The sequence below is a fragment of the Mustela erminea genome, chromosome 11, assembly GCF_009829155.1.
Source record: "Mustela erminea isolate mMusErm1 chromosome 11, mMusErm1.Pri, whole genome shotgun sequence".
Classification (NCBI taxonomy): domain Eukaryota; kingdom Metazoa; phylum Chordata; class Mammalia; order Carnivora; family Mustelidae; genus Mustela; species Mustela erminea.
Window position 1 is genome coordinate 75,168,993 of NC_045624.1, and position 22,934 is coordinate 75,191,926.

A 22,934-nucleotide genomic window follows, 5' to 3' on the forward strand; every position below is an offset into this window, starting at 1 on the left:
GCTAACTTCAAAAGCATCAAAATCTAAAGAAATTAAGTAAGTATAATTTTTCAAACATGTTACTAGGAAAAATCAAAGAGATAACAAAATCATGAAATTATTCTGTTGGATAAGGGTAATGAAAGAAACTCTAGCAATTACTTTTACTTACACTTTTTTCATTTATTGGAGTCAGTCACTATTAGCCCTAGCAATAAATAGATCATTTTTGTCGCCTAATCTTTACCACTAAACAACTCCCCTAGAAAAGTGAAATGCCTTTTAAAAATATACGGACTGTAAATCATGCCTGAAAGCAAGACTGTTACAAGAGGAAACAGAAACTTCAACCAATCAAATCACATTATCCAATGTAATTCCAATAGGCTTGCATGTGTGTTATGGCAAGGAAAGATTGTAGCCAACTGTAACCTAGAAAATAATTACTACTTGATACAAGCAAACTCTATAAGCTGGAGAGTCTGACTCCAAAAAACCAGAACAGAAGGATACCTGCTGCCCTAAAAGAGGGAGACAGAACACAGATTATCACTAAAGGGTCTTCAAGACTAGGACAAGCAAACAGTGTCTAATGATAAGATGTCAGAATCGAGCATAGAGTATCCCTTGGCCCTGAAACATAAATTCACAAGAGAAAAAAAAAAAAGAGAGAGAGAACCACAACATAATATTGGAGACTTTCTAAATATAAAAAGAAATCAAATCTTTAGTCCCACCACTTTTCTCTTCACTGGCATACACTCAGCTCTTGCTAGAAACAACTTCATGTCCAAGGCATGATAGAACGTGACTCCCTCCATGTGAGAAACAAAAAAGGACATGTAAGCTATGGACATTGGGGAGGGTATGTGCTATGGTGAGTGCTGTGAAGTGAGTAAACCTGGCGATTCACAGACCTGTACCCCTGGGGATAAAAATATATTATATGTTTATTAAAAAAACCAAAAAATTATTTTTAAAAAAAAGTTTAAAAAGAGAGGGGAAAAAAAAAAGGACATGTAAATAGAGTCACAAGCAGCCATGGCCTCCTTAGGGTGGGCTGGTGAAACCAGGGAGCCCCCAGCTAGGCAGAGCCATTTTTTTCTTCCCCATGTTTAAACTCTCGGCCTTAACAAAGGAGCACACACGCAGGGGCACTGGACTGTTTCTGATGTTCCATAAATGACCTGGGTCTCTATGCTGCTGATGTGTTTTGATATGAAGCTGAACAAACTCTCTAGTTGTTGCCTCTACTGAGCACAGATTAGAGCATAATGAAGGCTTCATGCATCTGGCATGCTGGGTTAAAGAAAGGATTCCTACAAGACATCTTGATTCTCTTTCACAAAGGAAACAGACTGGGCATGGCTTTTCTGTCCATTTCATGATAGTTTTTTATAGCTTGTTGCTCGGAAGCAAATGAAGACTTTGAAGTAACATAGAGTTCATTTTTCAATTGATTTATTAAATGATGCTGTAGGATAATTTATTCACTGCTGAAAAATGTGTAGGTAGGGGCTCTGAACTGTGCCCACTGCATTTCTGGGAAGCTGCCTCCTGGCAGGGACTCCTGACTGAAATGTTCCCCAGAACAGGATCCTTAATGAAGGGCCACTGAGCCATCCCCTTTGTCCCTCTCTGGTCTTCCCTACATGGGTATACCATCTTCATACTACCACCTCCTCCTGAATCCCTTCCATGTGCACAGGATCCTATGAGAACCGCAGAAGACTTAGAGGAAATATAGTCCCTGTCCGCAGATTTTAATGGTCTACAAGGACACTTTACAACCATATAAGGGAATAATCCAGTGCTAAAGTGTTTTTATCCTCGAGTTTCACTCTGTTTTAAAATTGTGAGCAGTCTCTTATGAAAAGCGGCAAAGAGTACTGGCTAAGACCCTAGATTCCAGAGTCAGATTTCCTGTTTCAAATTCTACCTCCACCCCTTCCCCAAGTTAATGATCTTGGGCAAGTTATTTAAACTCGCCATGCCTCAGTTTCTCCGTTGAGTAAATGCGAACAACATTCCCAACCTCAGGATTGCTGGGAAGACTGAGTACACACAAGGGGCGCAGAAGAGTCTACCTCCATCAGTGCTATCACTGCACCACATGGGTAGCACAAGTCTGAGTACACATAAATCAAATTCTGTATTACATCTAGGACTCGGACTTATTCTCGCTTACCCATTGTCACTTCCAGATGACCATTCCTCCGTTCCTCTCTGAGGCTCATGCCTGATGGCTGCATTACCCTCCACTCTCTGTACCAAGTGCCTGTGTATTCCCAACACTTAGCACCTTGCTTGGCACAAAGTATGTGTTCATTTACACATTTAATATAAACGTGACAACTGTACTCTGACAATAATATAAATAAATGTTATTTTGCGAATTGCCAAAAATGGAAAGGAGCTCTCAGGAATATAATCATTATAAAGGTTGCTTTCATTTAGTTTAAACTATTTTGTCGGCTTCTTTTAGTTCTCTAGCAGTTACAAGCACTACCAGTGTTAAAGAGAGCGTAACCCTTCTTAGCATGTGCATTCCACTAATGGTCCTTGAAAATTTCTGACCTGTATTCCATGCCTAATTTATTCAACTAATACTTGGTAATGAGTGTGGTTGTCATTTAGCTACAGCACTTGAAATATGCATTACCTATAGGACAGAGGGAGAAAGATGGGAATTGGAGTTTTAGGGAAATTCAATGACTTAAGTGATTAATTTCCCACTTGTTAGGTAAAAAATATATATCTATTCAAAACTATTTTGAGGGGCCCCTGGGGGCCACAGTCCATTAAGCAATCAAGTCTTGGTTTCAGCTCACTCGTGATCTCACGGTCATGCAACTGAGCACAGAGTCTGGCACACAGTCTGCTTGAGATTCTCCCCCTCTCCCTCCGCCCGTCCTGCTCCTGCTCTCTTTGTCTCTCTCTTGCAAATAAATAAATAAGTCTTTAAAGAAAAAGAAATTATTTTGAAAAAATTATGGCTGAGACTATTTTATAAGTTTTTGAAACAGTTCCCCAACCTCTATTTATGGTCTGTTCCAATGCTGAATCATCTTATTTTCTCTCCTATATAGCTAACAAAACTCTCTTAATGCAATTTAGGGCTATTGCCTCCATTTGTGAAACAGGATATGTTCAAAGATCTGTTGGAAGCATGCCGCTCATCTCTTAAGTACAGGAGAAATTATGTACTACTTTGTAAGCTTTACGGCACACTAGCTCTAAAAATACCTACCAACCACACAGAATAAAACATCCTGCAAAGAAAGTAAACCATAGCCACACATGTACTAAACACGAGAGAGGAGTACATTTAACTGCACGGAAGTAATACTACCTTGCAAAGAATAGTCAAAATGCATAACACCATGGGGAGATGGAGGGGAATGGATTACATTTAGACACCAAAGTGAAAATCTGTATGTTCTTCTTTGGTGAGAAAATACAATCCTTTGAGAAGACAGGATACAACTGAAAATACTGCCAGACACATGGATAATTCCAAATATTTACCCCAGTACAGTTTTCAGTGAGACCTTCCAACACAAATCTTTGGAGTAACAGCACTGTTACTCATAATTTACAGACACGCCAGTCTTAGGGTCATTGTACCGGCTGTTCTTTCATTCTGGAATGCTCTTCCTGATATACATGCCTGGCTCACTCCCCGCTTCCTTCCAGTCTTTTACCAATGTCGCTCTCTGCAAGACACAGTGGACCACCCTATCAAAAATTACAACCTATGATACCCACACCGCCCCCCCATACTCCCAATCCCCATTACCATGGTATATGTTTCTCCTTCTCCATAGAACTCATCACCTTCTAATATACCATATAATTTGTCATTTTTTATATGTTTATCTGCCAGAATATAAGTCCCATAAAAAAGGAAATCAGGTGTTTGTTGTTTTTAATAATTCACGGATGTATCCCAAGGGCCCAGAACAGTGCTTGCGGCGTCGTAGGCCCTCAATAAATATTTGTGGAGTAAATTTTTAAAACATCAGTTCACAAATATAATCACAAGAAATAACTCCATTTCTCTCTCTCTCTCTCTCATGTATATGTGCACACACACACGTTACTAAGCCTTAATCTGGAAAAAAAAAGGTAAAAATTTTAATTGCAAAGCTGGCAAGTTTAAACTTCATAAGGAAAGGAACAAGAATCAAAGTCTATGAAATATTTTCAATCTTCTCTGTTCCTTCATTATTCAAAGACAGGATGATGAAAGGAGAAATCGAGAATCTCTAGTTCTAGTGAAAACACACTGCAAAGAACAGGAGCTATAAAAAGGCATGATTAATGGCTCAAATATAACTAAAATACCCAACTGCAGCAAGGCCAGAAGGTTCAGAGACAAGTGTAGCTGTTTCTCTCATCCACTGGAAGGTGAGAATTGAAACTGACCCACCGGCCCTGTGGAGATGGGATGGTCCGCAAAGACTCTCCACAAAGACACACACAACCCCTGCTACTACCACCGGCAACAGTATCTGCATTTGGAGTTCTTCTCCTGAACACATCCCGCAGTGAGCATATGATGCTAAAATGAAAGCATACGGACTTCTTCTAACCTAATTATTTCTTGAGAAAGAGAAATAACACAATCAACTTTGAAATAACAGATTCTGGAAAGCCTGTTTGTTGAAAACTGTTGGAAATGCAGAAACACATGGTTGATTGATTAAGTGTTAAAATATTTATTAAATATGGAAATCCACTGCAAGAAAATGGAAGTTCTTCCATTGCGCTGAGGGCCATGTCTAAGGCGGGGCAGAGTCATCTCAACAAAAAGCTCGGCAAAGGAGCTTCTGATCATAGCTTGTAGACAAGGGGACCCAAAACAACAGGACGATTCAAACAGGAGAAAAAAGAGAACTGAAAATGACTAAAAGTTGTATTAAAAGCCACTGCTAAAAGGTACACAAATTTTACAGTACATGAATTATATCTTAAAAAAGTTGTTATTAAAAACTGTATTAAGGGCTGCCTAGGTGGCTTCATTGATTAAGTGTCTGACTCATGGTTTCAGCTCACGTCCTGATCTCAAGCTCCTGAGACTGAGCCCCACACTGTGCCTGTGCCCAACACAGAGTTTGATTGTCCCTCCCCGCCTGCTCCTCCCCCTGATTAGGTGCATGCACCGGCATGCGTGTGTGCCCTCTCTCTCTCTCAAGTAAAATATTTAAATTTTTTTTTAAAAATAAAGTACAAAATAAATGAATAGAATCTTTAAATTTAAAAAAAAATAAAAAATAAAGTACAAAAATTATATTAAAAAATTAGGATTGTTGGGGCACCCGGGTGGCTCAATGGGTTAAAGCCTCTGCCTTCGGCTCAGGTCATGATCTCAGGGTCCTGGGATCGAGGCCCACATCTGGCTCTCTGCTCAGCAGGGAGCCTGCTTCCCCCTCTCTCTCTGCCTGCCTCTCTGCCTGCTTGTGATCTCTGTCAAATAAATAAATAAAATAAAAATTTAAAAAAAAATTAGGATTGTTGTCTTAAACACATTGCAAATGCAAAGTTTTCACAGAAGAAAATGGACTTTGTTATAAAAACTGTTACTTTGTATAAAAATTTGGAAGCCATTTTTCTTCAAAGGTCTGTTCTTTAGATTTTTGCCTTCTGAGGCTCTTCAAATAAGACATGGTTTTCAAGGCGTGCCTAAGTGGCTCAGTGGGTTGAGGCTCTGCCTTCAGCTAGGGTCATGATCTCAGGGTCCTGGGATCCAGCCCCACATCGGGCTCTCTGCTCAGCAGGGAGTCTGCTTCCTCCTCTCTCTCTCTCTGCCTGCCTCTCTGCCTACTTGGGATCTCTCTCTCTGTCAAATAAATAAGAAATTGAAAATCAATGTTGAGAAATCTTAAAAAAAAAAAAAAAGACATGGTTTTCAAAAAGAAAATAAAACAAGTTATCAAAATAAAGCATCTCATCCTCTAACCCAGCTCTACATACAAATTCTAATACAGCCTGGTTTAGGAACCTGGAGTCCACCCTTTAATCCCACTGCCTGTTAGCCAATTTGTGTCCTGCTCTCCCTTCTTTGCTCATGTCCTGGCTGGGAACAGCCTCGTGGAGGATACAGACCATGGAGGTCTCAGCTGAGGCAGGGAGGCCTCCCAACACAAAGTAATAAAGCTGCACTGTTACTCATTCAATTTTAAGAAAACAAATTCCACATGATATTTGAATTAATATTATGGAAACAAAATTACACAGTGTAGAGAATACAGTCAGTGATACTCTAATAGCCTTGAATGGCGAGACACCATTCACATCCATAATATTTTTATAAGTTTTTAAGTCTTAGCATTCCAAGTGATTATGAAGATGGAAATATACAGAAATTTTTAGGCACTGTCAGTGGAATATAAACTGGTGTATCACTATATAACCTGGCATTACGTAGAGAAGTTGAGAACTTCTCTACATAACTGGAAAGCAATCTATAAATACCATTAACATGAAAATAAATGATGGTAAGTTTATAACATGGAAAGCCAGAAAAAAATAAAAAGGAAAGAATTCCATTATTTTACCTGTACCAACATAAGAAATTGAAAATCAATGTTGAAAAGTAGAAAAAATATATGATACCAAATAAGTGCATGTACAAAACACACAAAATAGTAATATATATTGTTTATGGATAAATATTTATGAAGCTAAAGTATAAAAAAGCCAGGAAGGATGCACACTAATTGCAAGATAATGATTTCCCTTGAGAAGGATGAGGAAATGGAAAGCAGGAGAGCATCAACTGAATCTATAATGTTTATTTCTTAAAAAAAAAAAACAACCCAAAACTATTAAATTTGTGTTGATTCTGTGTGATGAGTATAAGAGTGTCTCTCTCATTATTCTATCTACCTTTTTTATATGTTTGAACTACTTTAAAACAGGAGCTTTTTTAAGTTAAAAAAAAAAAAAAAAAGAAGCTTTCCTAAAAAAATTTTCAGAAGCACCTTCACATGGTCAATTTTGTAGATGCCATAGAACAGCTAAGGGGTGAATAACTCAAGCGTGTTAATGTCTCTAATGCCATGGCCAGAAAAACTACAAGAAACAAAAATTAATGGCTAAAAGACGCAAGGAGGTTCATATTGACACAACTTACTAAAATCTTTTAAAGGGGTGTCTGGGTGGTTCTGTTGGTTAGCGTTGGACTCTTTTATATTTTTTTAATTATTTTTATTAAAGACTTCATTTATTTATTTGACAGAGAGAGAGATCACAAGTAGGCAGAGAAGCAGGTAGAGAGAGGGGAAAGCAGACTCCCTGCTGAGCAGAGAGCCTGATGTGGGGCTCAATCCCAGGACCCAGAGATCATGACCTGAGCGGAAGGCAGAGGCTTTAACCCCCTGAGCTACCCAGGTGCCCCAGTATTGAACTCTTGATTTTGGCTCAGGTCATGATCTCAGGATCTTGAGATGGGGGGGGAGGGGTCCATGCTCAGCACAGAGTCTGCTTGAGAGTCTGTCTCCCACTCCCTCTGCCTTCTCCAACCTATGCTTCTGCTCGCAGGCACATACTCCCTCCCCACCCCCCCATCTCTCTCTAAATAACAAATCTTTTAAAACCTTTTAAACCAGAGCTGCCCAAAGAGCTGCCTTGGGTACGAGGCTCACCTGCCAGGAATCCTTAGAACAGTTTTATTTATTTGAGAGAGAAAGGCAGAGAGGAAGGGCAAAAAGAGAGGGAGAGTCTTAAGCAGACTCAATCTTATGACCCTGAGATCACGACGTGAGCTGAAACCAAGAGTTGGACGCTTAACCAAATGCACCACCCAGGTGCACCAAGGTGATGAAAATGTTTTAACACTGACAATCGGAGTGGTTGCACAACTGTTTGAATATACTAATAAACTTTGAGTTGTAAACCATTGCTAAATAGGTGAATTCTATAGTATGCAAATTATACTCCAATAAAGCTCTCATTAAATATATAAACACAGATAAAATACATGTAATTTTGTTCCTGAGATTACAATGGGTCTGCTGAACTCATGAGAACTGCTAGAGTTCATTTCTAGGGGCCAGCTACTTGATCCTACGATTTTGAAGTGGGATCTCCTCACCACCCTATGCCCTCACTTTCCTTTCTCGTCTTAACTCCTTCAGGTCCTTCATTCACACTACGATATAAGTGCTTAAAAACTGCTCAGAGTGCCATCCCTCCCTAGGGTCTCTATTTATACTAAAGGAACTATTCTCAAGTGGTGTTTTTTTTTTCTGATTTAATTAGATGTGTGGGTCTTTTAGCTTCATGGAGATTTCATGGAGTAACAGTTCTGTGTTAGTAATATCTACCTCCTAAGAAATAAGGAAAGAAAATATTTTATATTAACTTGTTAGGCCATAAAATGGTGGTAACAATTGGAGAAAAAATGAAAATAAAATATTAGATAAGAAAGTACCTGGGACTTAGTTAAAAGAAAAAAAAAAGATGTAGTTAGTTCAAAACCCCAGTTCAAAAAAAAAAAAAAAATCAAAATTCCAAGATAAATATCAAGTGAACTCCTTGGGTGAGTATGTCATAGGAGATCAGATCCATCAAAAAATACTACATGTCACTCTCCCAGAAGACAAGCATCATTGTCTTAAAGAAAATGCAGCTCCAGGCCCCAAATGGTAAACTCTAGTGAATGAAGTCACACACAAAGGTTAAATAGCTTGGATTTATTTTTACTGGAAGAGATGAGGCTATAAACTGACATGAGTGATTTTGTCACAGTGATTAAAGTGGCAGAGAGACTGTGAGGTGGCCTTAGGTGGTGGAATGTCAGCATGCCAACCAGTGTCTGAGTTCCCACTGCTTTCTCTGGTGTTCTCCCTCCTTAACATCGTGGCCCTGCCTTTCCTAATAAATCCCACCTCAAATCTGAAGCAAAAGAGACAGTTATTTCAGCTCAGATCCTCAGGGATGGGATCCTTCACAGAACCTGGGCATCCTATATACAGGGGGTCTCTCTTGGGCTAGCAAGAAGAGATGGGGGAGTAAGAGGAACGTAGAGGTCACAGACAAAACAAAGATGTGGAAGGAACCCCATGCTGCTTTCAAGCTCATCCCAACAAAACATTTTAATAATCTGGAAGAAAGAAATACGATCATGGTTGGAAATATATCAAAAGTACATAAAATCAGGGGCATTTGGGTGGCTCAGTCAATTGAGTGTCTGATTCTTGATTTTGGCTCAGGTCATGATCTCAGGATTGAGGGACTGAGCCCTTTTAGGGCTCTGCACTCAGTGCCGAGTCTGCTTGTCCCTCTCCCTCTGCTCCTCTCCTCCATCCTGCCCTGTCACTAAAAGATAAACAAATAAAATCCTATTAAAAAAAAAAAAGTACAGGGGTGCCTGGGTGGCTCAGCTGGTTAAATGTCTGTCCTCACTCCGTTCAGGTCCTGAGTTGGAGCCCTGCCATTAGGCTCCCTGCTTAACGGGGAGCCTGTTTCTCCCTCTCCCTCTGCTGCTCCCCCTGCTTGTGCTCTCTCACTCTCTCTGACAAATAAATAAATAAAATCTATTAATAAATCAATCTTTAAAAAGGATAAAAATTAAAATTAAGAGAAATTTTTAAAAGTACATAAAATCAGTAACATAAATGGTCACAGAACTTTTTTTCATCTTTGAGCAGAAAATTGAAACAAATGCAAACCATGAATATTTGCTGAGCATCGAGTATGCATAGATAGCACTAAGCAATGAAGGAAAAACAGAGAATTTGAATGGCAAAGTTAAAGCCCAACCTCACAAAGTCTCTCTCAAAGGGATACCTTCTATTAACACACCCAATTGTCAGTTGCTCCAATTCCCCTTGCACCAACACACACATATGTAATTTTATGCATAATTTTATGACATGCCTCTGAGGCAAGTTTTACTTTTACTAACCTGTAAAGTGCCTCATCATTTCTTAATACCGAGTTTGCATCCTGGCAAGACAGTGCTGGATCACTGGAGAAGAGTGTGAGAATGGACGTGCTCAGCTAGTGCAGAGGGTGGGCTGAGCAATCAACTCAGTCTAAATCCAGGAAATGACGAGTAATGAGAACAAAAAGAATAATTCTAGGAAGGCAATTAGTCCCGCAGTAAAACACCGAAGGGACACCTCACTCCACATTCAAAGAAGAGAAGGAATGAGGGACAACTGAAAGGGAATAAAAGAAACACAGAAAATAGAAAACCCACACCAAAAAAACAAACAAACCAGGTTTCAAAGTAAGTAGTGAAATGGGAAAGCCTGTTGAACTATAAAACATTTTCCAAATGGTGAAATAATTAAGTCCAGCAATGTGCACCAAGGATGATTTCCAACAATGAATGTAAATAACCTTTCAGAGACTTGTTTTTTCTTTAGCTGCTAAGAGAGAAAGAGGAACTTGACAGAAATAGAGCGGGGGAAAAAATTACAAAATAAACCAAGGGTCATAGGGAAAGTGAACAGAGCAAGACCATGCACATGGGAAAACAACAAATGGAAAGAGGTAACAAGAAAGGGATAGAACCTGTACTGAGAGATGAAGAGAAAAGAAAAGAACTGACCACGGAAAACCCAACCTCACAACAGGGGTCTGGGGACACGAGAATGGGAAAGGGCTCTATGAAAGTCATGGCATCAGTGACTTCATCAGGTCAACATTTGTTTGTTGTGCACTTGCTAGGTAGAAAGCTGTGGATCAGTGCTGGGAAGAAATGAAAATGAAGATAAGGATGCGCACCTTCACTCTTTGTTTTTCCATACGATTACATTAAAATAATTTTAACCCCATCACCCTAGGAAAACTGCAAACTTCATGATTTCATAACCAGAACATTCAGGAAATGTCCTAAACAACTCACTAATCAATAACCTCAAAGAGATTTCACATGAAATGGTTAAGCTATAAATTGAAAGCATCCTCCCTTCATTAATCATGAGACCCTTGTCTAGGCAAGATCATTAAGAACCATACGAACATCACACTGCCATAAAATGGGAGAACAGTTTTGTGGTCCTGAATAAATTCACCACTTCAGGGATGTATGAGTTTCTATCAAAGTCAATAAAAATCCTCCTAAGAAATGATGACTTAATTATTTAACATTAAGGTAAATTTGTAAATGCATCTGTAAAAAGCAAATTCCCATTCTTCTTATTAAATATTTACCTAAGGTTTTCTTGGAAAGCACATGAAAGCACTGCTAACTACTATAACCCTAAATTCACCATGAAAATAACCCACTATTGATGGTAAACAGAGACTGATACCGTCACCAGCATGACCGTCCCACATGACTGACCGCAAGACCTGACCTTTAGTGCGTGGATCCATCACATTTTCCTTAAGCTATTTCCAGCTTATCTTGTAACTTAGGCAAAAGACCCAATGGGCAAAGCATCCCATGATGGAAATTGAAACTACTCTCTCAAGTGGTTTCATCTGCCCTAAGAGACTGAACCCGCCCAGACCATCCAGTTCAGTTTGAGCTCAACCACTGGCTCACATCTGTGCACATGGACCATGGAGTGACAGTTACCTCTACCTCATTATAATGCTAAAACCTCTGCCCCCCAAAGGAGCACAACCTTACATAACACACAACACATGTACAGGCATGTTTCCTTAAGGTGCATGCATGACCTTACGCCTGGCTCCACAAATAAGGACAAAACTCCCCTTTCTGTATATTTATCCTAACCCTAAACAAAAGGAATGCCCCTTGCTCAGAGGGTTACAGATTTGGAAGTTATTACCTGTGACCTCCTTATTTGCTACAAGTAAACTTTCCTTTGCGTAACAACTCCAGCTAGTATAGCTCCTATCTGTAACTCACCAAGGGGTGAACCCATGTTAGTTCGATTACAATACCAAAATTATCCTCTAAATTAAACACATTTTCCAAATCCCTACTTAAAAAAGGACTCTTCTACCATTAACATACCTTTATTTAATGCATAACTGCTGCTCATTTTGTACACACTAAATGTGATTTTTCAGAGCATGAAAAGCCATCAGTCTTTAGGTAAGCCTCATCTCCTGAACTGGGAGAGGCAGCATCTACAGTCAGGACTACATAAAGAGTGGGCCCTGTGAAGTCCTCTCCCTCTAGCCAGCAGACATTTTAAAATGACCAACAACGAGGAAGATGGAGGAAGAGGAGGAAGAAGAAGGAAGGAAAAATAAGAAATAAAGAAGAATAATAACAGGAGGAAGAAAAGGAAGAAGAGGAGGAGTGTGGGGAGAAGAAGAAAAATGATTCTTCCGTCTGAAACAAACACTTAAAACTCATGGGAGGATGGAGCACATGTGCCATCATCAGAGCATGTCAGGCTAAAAAACACCGGGGTTCCTTAAAAACACAAGATCTATTTCTCGGTTGTTTGTTTCAAAAAATACAAGATCTAAACGAAGAGTGGAACCAATCACTAGAATCTGGATGTCTGAGATTAAAAACTTAGACTACACCTCGGACAGTCTCAGGTAGTTGGGTTGAGTGGGGAGGACATTGGACCTGGCACAGGGCACCCAGTATCTTCTCCCTATAACTACTTTGGGATTTCCCTGAGCCTTACCTTCCACCACACTTTTACCCTCGCTCCTGCCCTGCTCTGATGACCCTAGATCACTCTTCAGCCAACTGCTCCTCCAGCCAACTTGAGACTAATATGACCATAAGCCACCTTGACAGCTCATTCTGCCCACGAGGACCCACAATGGGTTCTGGCCAGACCCCAACAGTATGTTCTAAAGGCATTAAAAAGCCACTGGTGAATTCACAAAAACCTACAGAACCCCGCGTTGTGAAGTGCTGGCTGCATCTGCGGCATCTTGCTATCTGGTTCAAAGAAAGAGAAACCACTTAAGGAAACTCCCAAACTGCGACAAGGAGTACCTAATCACATTACCAGCCTGTCCAGCCTCCTGACCTCACTGGTGGGAAATGAAGGCACTCTCTCCCAACCCAACCTATGCAAAAGGCAACCTGAAAACAAATAAAAATAAGGACAGCAATTGACCAACTAGAGGTAAAGGCTACAGACATGAGTCAGTGCCAAGTGGAATAAGTGGTCTAAGAAAAAAGTCAACCAGGAGTTCTCCTGACTCGGGAAGAAAATTTTAAAGCCACTTGCAAGATGTGAACTCTTGAGGCCCATCTTCAGGAAAGCCTCATTGATTTCTCATCTTCAAATGGTTATCTAATGTTCTTTAGTTACGGGGGAAAAAAGTCAGCAAAAGGGCAACTACTGCTCAGTGCTAAAATCCCCTGGTATGAAACTGATTTTTAAAAAGCAGAAATATGTTGATTTATCCTTGCTGATACATGCATATGATTTTGAAAATTCTCTTCAATATAAACAAACAGATTGTCGAGGGTGGGGGTCAGGGGGTGGATTAAATTGTTTATTCCTTCCCTTCCCAGTTATAATTGGTGATATTTCTGGGTCATGGTTATGGCATTTTTTTTATTTTCAAAATCAAATTACATATAATAGTCTGTTCTAGGAAAAACAAAAGAGATTTTGATCTTAAAAGCAAATCAAATGATGAAATCAGAAACAAAGGACTACTAGAAGTCTAAAATCATTTTTTCATATATGGAAGTATTTATATTTTTAAAAATATAGCACATTGAAAAAAAAAGTAGGAAATAAAAATACAGCAGACTGAACTTTTTTATATGTAAAATAATTATAATTATCAAAAGGGGCTATAAACTCAATATTTGAAGACTAAAATTTATTCATGTATTCATTCTTTTAACCCAGTTCCAAAGAGGACTTCAGGATGTTTATATGGACGCCTTCAAGATAAAATACAAATTTTAAGCAGATGAGGAAACTGGGAAGAAAGGAAAATTTATCACTTCAAGAACTATTTATTAAGTACCTACTCTGTGCCAGGCACTGTGCTACACGATAGAGATGTGCAGTGAACAACAGACAAGAACACTCTTCTCATACACTGTTTTCATAGTTTAATATTCTAGTGATGGCAATTGGAAGAAAGACAATAAGTCAATCATTAAAAAGAATGTCATCAAGGGGCGCCTAGGTGGCTCAGTCAGTTAAGCAACTGTCCAACTCAACTTAGGTTCAGGACATGATCTCATGGTCGTGAGATCAGCCAGCATGGAGTTTGAGCTTAGTGCAAAGTCGGTTTCAGATTCTTTCTCTCTCCCTCTCCTTCCTTTCCCGCTCACTCTCACTCACATCACCCCCCAGATAAATAAATTAAGAAGAAAAAAAAGGATGGTAAATGCTAAGAAGACAAAAGCAAAATATGCTCTGATGGGGGGGGGGGAATACCTCAGAAAAGTGGACAGAGGAAATCTGAGATTACTTTTTCTGTGCCTGAGTATTTATTTTAATATGAGTATAGCATGCATAATGAAAATGCAAAGAGATATGACTTTTTTATATTGATCAACTGTCAAAAGAGAGATTTCAGATGACTCGAGCTGAAATTGGGATGATGAGGAGTAAACTGATGAACTAGGATGAAGCTACTAGGAAAACACATGTTGTAACTTTGGCTTTGGAGGAGGGCAAAATCTGCTCTAAATTTCTGGCATCCAACTCAAGGAAGGAAACAATTACATGACAAATCTCTCCTCTTGGTCCTGATAAGGCACTATCCATAATGTTCCCCAGGACTTCAATTAATACTGGAACTGGTTTCTCAGGAATATTTTTTTTTTAAGATTTATTTATTTACTTGACAGAGCGAGACACAGCGAGAGAGGGAACACAAGCAGGGGGAGTGGGAAAGGGAGAAGCAGGCTTCCCTCTGAGTAGGGAGCCCGATGTGGGGCTCAATTCCAGGACCCTGGAATCACAACCGAAGGCAGACACTTAACCGACTGAGCCACTGACGCACCCCTCTCGGGAATATTTCTTATAATCTCCTTCAAAATATCCTTTAGAAAAAGTCTAGTGAATTACTGAAGAGGTGAGGGATGCAAATGAGAAAGGTGATATCAATTCAGATACGAAACTCTTGTGATTAACTTAAATCCAAAAAGATTTAAGACATACAAAAAAAAAATCTCTTAAATATTAAGGATACACAGAACTCCTCAACCCCGCATACAAATTGGAAATCCACTGGGGAGATTTTTTAAAAATACCCCCACCCCAGAATCTCAGTAGGTAAGCCCAGCATTCTATGGAGGAATAGATGATAATTCCCCATAAATTGTTTCTCTCTTTTCCTCCCTATAAATAGTTTCTTATAAGTGAGTTTCTGGCAGATAAAACTCCAACAAGTACTCAGAGTACAGACATTCTCTGCCGTGATTTAGATGTAGATTCAAATATTCCTATGTGGTTAAAAGAATATCTGAGGCAGAAATAGAAATCATAACCATTTCTAGAAATGAAGACACAAAACAAGTGCTAAAAGATGACATCAATTCCTTCCTGAATGAAGTTAGCAATGGAGGAGACCTGAGCGGGATCAAGAGTTTCTCAAAGAAATGTTAGGTTATTCCAACACAGAGATGAATGTCAAGTAAGTAGCATTTATTACAAAAGGATTATTTTATGTGTATCTCTAACATTCTCTTTGAGAATTCTTTTCCCAACTCTACTGCTTACTGGTTGTTATGACCTTGGGCAGGTTCATTAGCTTCCTTTAGCCTCAGTAGCCTCAATAATAAAATGGATATAATATCTACCTCAAAATAAGAGATTATGGGACACCTGGGTGGCTCAGTCAGTTAAGGGTCTGCCTTTGGCTCAGGTCATGATCCCAGGGTCCTGGGATCGGTCCCACATCGGGCTCCTTACTTAGCAGGGGGCCTGCTTCTGCCTCTGCCAGCTGTTCTCCCTGCTTGTGCTCGATCTCTTGATCTCTCTCTCTCTGACAAATAAAATCTTTTTAAAAAATGAGAGAATGAGGGATTATGCCTGTAAATCACTCAGTACAGTGCCAGGTACATGGTAACTAACAAAATTATTCAAGTCTTTCCCTCAATATTTACTTTCTAGGGCTTTTATGACCAAAGTAAACATCCAACTAGATGTTCACAGAAGCTATTATTTTGGTTATTACTAACTATGTATCTCTTTCAACCAAAGGCTTTGACATTTGGGACCCCAGAGCTACTTGCTCTAGGGAGCCACAAAAGATATTCTGTATCTTTTCTTCTGAAGAAAGGAGTATAGATCCCCTTTGAGCATTGAATGTTTCTGGTTCATGAAACTCTGACCACAAAGGAGTATACATAATTTTGGTACTGACTACTGAATATTAACATTTTCAATTCACAAAGAAAGATTTACCATAATTATAAACATTCAAAACAGAACCCCGGCCCTTCAAGGGGTGTTTTCCACCTTTTAAATGTTAAATCTCTTTATGTAGTTCATTCTCATTCTCAAGATAGTAGATATGATGCACTCCTCCTCCTCCATTCTGCAAGCTTGAAGAAATGTATAGTTCTAATGGGACAAATGGAAGAAATCTTTGACCTCACTGCCACTGAACGACATCTAAAGAAATGTTCCTTGCCTCCTACCATTGTGCCAGTTAAGCACAGAGGTTAAACCCAGGCAGTGGAGTTAAACTGCCAGGGTTCAAATCCCTTCTCAGCTACCTACCAGCTTTGTGGTTTTAAAGCTGGTATTTCTCCTGTCATAGGATTTTTGTAGGTGTACCAAGTACCAAGAAAACTGTTGGGCACATAAAATGTAACCACGTAAGTTACTGTGTATTAAGTATTTTCGTGTATATTATAACATACATGATAACACCACTCTAAGCACTTCTCTCTTTCCTATTTTCTCTTTCCGTCCTCCCTCTCACCAAACTCCTTATGCCCCTTCCTCTTCTGCTCTCCCTCCTTCCTTTAATTAACATTCTTGTTCCCTTTGGGGCTTATTCTTGAAATTTAATGATAAATGTGGCTTTATCTTAGCCCCACTGGAACAACTGAATACTAGTGACCTTATAGATTCCTGCTCTCAATGAGACATGACAAGAAAGCAGGCATCCTTCCATGCATTTTTAGGAAGGGCCCTGTCATTAAAAATGATGGAACACTTGGCATTCTTGAAATCTGAGAAAGCAAATAAACCTAAAAACAATTTTTATCAACCCATAAGCTCTTAGAGTTATTCACAGTTTTCTAGGTGTAGCTGTAAAGAAACGATGAAAGATGGGTTCTTTTCCTATACAGTGAGATCAGAATCCATCTTTTTAAGCAGAACTCCAGAGATGCCCCAAAAATACAAACTGGGATCTCACAGAGTAAAACCAGGACTTAAAGAAAACTTCCACAATCCTGAATATCATTTTTTTTATTTTTTTTTTAAGATTTTATTTATTTATTTGACAGAGAGAGATCACAAGTAGGCAGAGAGGCAGGCAGAGAGAGAGAGGAGGAAGCAGACTCCCTGCTGAGCAGAGAGCCCGATGTGGGACTCGATCCCAGGACCCCGAGATCATGACCTGAGCCGAAGGCAGCGGCTTAACCCACTGAGCCACCCAGGTGCCCTGTGAATATCATTTTTTAAAACTGTTTAATTGTAAGAGAAGCATGTTGATAGAATAAAAACATGCTGGAAAATGTCTCCTTCCTATTTATAGCACAAGAACAAAGTTTGGATGGGTGGCAAAACTTTATCAATACTGAGTTACTTAGGTTTAACAAAAGCACATCAAGAAAAAAAAATTGTTTGTGCTATCCTTGCAAAATACTTCCAAAGCTGTAATTCCTAGGAGCTCTTTTCCACCAGAGAAGCAAAGCAGCACTGCAGACAATTTACCGTGAAGCTGACTCAGTGCTCCCAAGTGAAACAGCACAATTTTAAGTACAGCTCATCCAGGCTTAGACCTATGCATAAATACATTCACAAAAATGGAGCGTACTACCACTTGCCATCTTGCTACCAGCCTGTATTACTGATTATCAAAACTATGATAAATACAGAACTATGATTTTTGGTACCTGACTACTTGAGAAGCTAAAACACGATCCAGGGAAAAAGAGGAAAAACAGTAGCCCACCTATTCCCTGACAGCAAAGACTTCTGACAAAAAGAAATTCCGCTCTTTGCAGAGAAATATAATTAATGGGGGAAAACAAGTAATTGAAAATCTATGAGGTGAACACACAACAAAATAAACCACCAAATAACCTATCTTTGATGCTACAGTAAATCTGTCGTTTTGGCTAACAAAAAAAAAAAAAAAAAGAAAGAAAGAAAGAAAAAGGAGTCACAAAGGTGCTTTTTCTTAAAAATAGCAATTAAGTGATTATCAGTAGCAAACTATCAATAAGGCTCAGGAGGTACTATCTTGCCCATTTGGATGCCCAGTTAAAAATGTTTTTTACCCATTGTTTGCAAACACACAATTCCTTCCAAATAACCTCAAGTCAGAGGAAAGGCTCTGAGTAATTTAAATACTCTGTAGTTCTGAACATAATTTTATAGGACTGAAATTACTTCAGAATAGCTAGACAACCTTGAAGATAGCAAGTTACCCACAATCAATTATGATTCCTTTGACTATCATTTCTAGAACTTCATGGCAAAATAACCTTTCAGTAGGGGCTGATCATCCCACTTAGGATAAAAGTAAAGTATGCACTCAAGTAACTGGCCATGTAGTAAAGAAATCTTTTATAACATGGACTATTATCAACAGAATTATTATTTCACCCCAAATTGTCAATTGTCAATTGTTGTCCCCAAACCATAAGAAAAATCTCTTCCAAAAATATGAGTATTCTTTTCCATTTAGTGATTGAAAACTGAAACAATGATATACTAAGAGTAAAATTAAGGTGTTTCATACCGTCATCGTTTTTGTGAGCTTTCTGAAACATTAAGCAATATGTTGCTGGTTTCCTTGCTCTGGGCCAATGGCTTTATCTTACCAGGTGAGAAGTAATTTCTGAATTAGGTTAGATAACCTGCAAAGTCTCTTCCATCTCTAGAACTGTTAGATTCCACTTAGTTATATAAATTTTAACAATTTGTAACTTACTTCTGGAAATGTGTTAAATTCAGGTAATTAGGGCACCATTTTGCATTAAAGTGATATCATAAAATTTCTAAATAGTACTCAAGCAGCCTGAGGGAGTAAATGTTATTTAACAAAAACTCATATAGTGCTTACAATATCCCCAGCATTGTGCTTTACAAACTCTTTTATACAGTATTTTCAGTATACTTAGTAATTGAATTCTTACGAAGCTTAATGAGTATGTGAATTAGCATTCACCAATAAATTAAAGTGAACAACCACTTTCATTTACCCTTTGAAATTAAAATTATTCATTTCTAGCCATAAGGATGATCCTGCAATAATAAAAATCTGGCCAGTTACCTCACCTTACTAAAGTCCTTCAATTGCCTTCAGGACACAGTCCAAATTCCTCCACAAATCACGAAGATACTGCCGCATCTACTCTCTGCTTTCCTGTTTTGGCTCCCGTGTACCTTAAATCCTAACTATTTGTACTTAACAAAAATGTGTCCTGATTCCCACCCGCCCTTTAAGTGCTCCCCCTTTGGTTTGATAGGCCCATCACTGACCTTCCTTCAATCTGGCCAATTCCCACTCACCCTCAAAACACAGCTAAGATAGCACTTCCCCATGAAAGGCCTCCTGACTGCTCATCTGGCTTAAATACTGAGTTTTCTCTGCTTCTACCACTTCTGTGTTCATCTCCAGGAAATCACACAGAAGGGCAGAGTATAACTGCTTATCCATTCATGCATCTTCCCACTTGCCTGTAAATTCCTTAAAAGCTTAAACTGTGTCTTTTATCTTTAAATCCCCAGAGCCTTGTACAAAAACTAGTACACAGTATGAGCCCAAGCAAATAAATGCCTTTGTAAATATATAAAACAACAAATGAATATATAAGCTTTGTGAGATGATAGAGAGGCATGCCAATTTTATATCTAAAGAAGAAAGAAAATTGGTAAAAAAAAAAAAAAAGGGGGGGCACCTGGGGGCTCAGTGGGTTAAGGCCTCTGCCTTCCGCTCAGGTCAAGATCCCAGGGTTCTGGGATTGAGCCCCGCATCGGGCTCTCTGCTCAGGATCCTGCTTCCCCCTCTCTCTGTCTCTGCCTGCCTCTTTGCTCACTTGTGATCTGTCAAATAAATAAATTTTTAAAAAAGTCCATGGATAGCTAAAATGCTATAATTTTTATCTATTTAATTACCAAAGAAATAATAAGGCCATCAACTTGAGTTTTTAGGTCCAATTCCAGCTCTCAATGAAACCAAAAACACAAAAATGCAGGAGAACTCCTTAGTTTTCTAATTGCAGGAAAATTTGGCATATGGCAACTAAGTCTTTACAACTGTAACTGCCAGATTCAAAACCTAGTAGTCAGCGATTTCTAACTGTAGTTTAAAGATCATGGTAAACTGCAAAAGCCTCCCAGGTGATCCGGACATCCAACCATATGTACTGTGTGTATCTTACTATGCGTCGGGCACTGAGATAACTGCTGGTAGTAATTTCTTTGAAGAGGAGCACCTGAGTGGCTCAGTCGTTTAAGCATCAGTCTCTCTTTTTTTTTTTTTTTTTTACTGATGTGTTAGTTTTATAACATTTCCATATTTTCATACACATATATGTATTTTTTTACTAAAGCAAGATCACAATGTTGTAAATAGTTTGTTTTCTTTTCATCTTTTCATCTCTTTGCCTCTAAGTTTCCATAGCATCTAATACCTCAATCATACTAAAATTACCCTAATTGTCACACAACTACTTCCCCAAAGCTGGTTTGTCCAAATCAGGGTTTAGGTCCAGAACCTGCGTTTTATCCAGTTTGTATATCCCTCAGGTGTTTTAAATCTAAAAGAGTCCTTTTCTTCATCAGTTAGTTTTCCTGCTCAATGTCCGTCTGATCACTTCCTCATGCTGTCACTTAGCCTGCTCCTCTGTCCCCTGTATTTCTTAGAAATCAGAAGGTACATCTAAGAGCTTGATCAGTTTATATTAATAGATTTGTCTAGAATACATTGTGGATACCATTGTCTGCTTCACATGGCATTTTTTCAGGACGTACGTGCATTTGGTTTTACCATCAATGAAACTCACACTGTCCTCTCTGGGTTGTGTAATGGACACCCAAGTGGCCGCAAGACAGTGATAGGATTCCCCCTGCAGGCAGGAAGTATTTGGTAAGGACCACACCACACAATGTATGGTTTCCCGTCGGCCATTCACTGCATGGCCAGTTGCATTAGACAGCCCTTGTCTGAATTAACATTTGCTGGAAATCGCAGAATGATGATTTTTCTAATGTTATCATTTCTCCTACATTTATCAGCTGCCACTCCTTAGTGAAGAAGAGCTTTCCCTAATCACCTAGATCCATCTGGTTACTCCGAGAAGCATCTGGACAAGCATTTAACTCTTGACCTTTCAGCTCAGGTCATGATCTCAGGGTTGTGAGATCTAGCCTGCATAGGGCTCTGCGCTGGGGCCTGGAGCCTGCTTAAGATTCTCTCTCTCTGTGTGCCCCTCTCCCCCACTTATACATGCGAGCACACGCTCTCTAAAAAAAAATTTTTTTTAAGATATTTAAAATAATTATTTTGATGGTAAGATGGTATTTCACTTTGAATCCTGATGTGAATAAATAATTTATTCACGCTGTTCAACCTAAATCCAACCAGTTCATCCATACCTCACCAAAAGCCAGTCATTCTTCTCACTGTTTATTATTGTAAGAAGGAGAAACTGCATAGGTCCAAGGTATCTTGTGCCCCAAGTTGAAAGGCCTATGATCCAAAAACTGATGAAATTGTGCTCCATAAATGGAGAGAAAAGAAGGAAGACTGGCCTGTTTTCCAAAAGTGGTGATCCTTCACCAACACAGTGGAGAGCAGAGGATACCTGAAGACACTACTGGAACAAGACAGAGACTTGGAGTTTCAATTCTGCAGTTTTCTTTTTCTGCATTCCTACTTCCTTCTGCAGCCCTTCCTCTCTGAGAAAGTCTTTGTGATTTGTTGTAAAGCACAGGCTCTCTCAACAAAAATTCAGACTGTAAACTACAGGATGAAAGACCTCCTGTTTTCAATGAATAAATTGCAAAGAAAAAAATCAAGGAAATGGAGAAGGGGATACTATGCATTATAGAGACTCAAAAAATTAAACTAACTGCAATCTATAGACACTATTTGGGTCCTGGATCAAATACACAAACTTAAATATATATGTTTTATACTTATATATATTTATTAAATATCCTTACATATATCTAACATATGTATATATTTATGTTTATATATTTGGCATAATATCATTCTTACCTTTTGAAAGAATCCTTTTAGAAGTGCTGAGTGAATTTTTTATGAATAAAATTCTATGATTGCTTCAAAATAATATGAGAAGAAAATAGGAGACAGATGAAACAAAATTGGCTATGAGTTGCTAATTGTTAAAGCTGAGGTTCATTATAATATTCTATTTTGTGTGTGTTTGAAATTTTTCATAGTCAAAAGTAAATTTGTGGGACTATTTCTCCACAGCAATGATTCTCATTTACTAAAAAATAAGATAGTGTCCCCTGCTTCTTCAGTTTTACTATGAAAACAAGTCAAAATGAAAAAGGAAAATAAGTATTTTTCAAGCATTAATGGAATCCTTCATTAAAGCTTGAAGCATTAGATTTTCTACCATAATCAAACTTTGATGGATACTACTGTAGCCCTTTAAAGTAATTTCTTATATGAAAATTTCAATGGAACTAAGTCTTTGGCTACAAATACAGATTTAAGTGGCCTTTTCTATTTTTACATATATTACACACATAGATCAAATATTATGACTATCACAGCAACAATGTACATCTTAAGGTATTAATAAGTATATTTGCACATGTGAAAATATTCAGCCTCCCTTTAGATCAGCGTAGTTTACAACAGTTTCAACATGGACAAGTTCTACCTTAATCTGTACTTACAGATGAATG

The 22,934-nt window shown here is 38.7% G+C and overlaps 1 protein-coding gene across 11 annotated transcripts in view; it reads right to left on the reverse strand.

The window, feature by feature from the left end:
- The window catches only part of ADAM22 (ADAM metallopeptidase domain 22), a 218,870-nt gene that overhangs the window by 194,060 nt on the left and 1,876 nt on the right, over nucleotides 1-22,934 (reverse strand). The window lies entirely within an intron of this gene.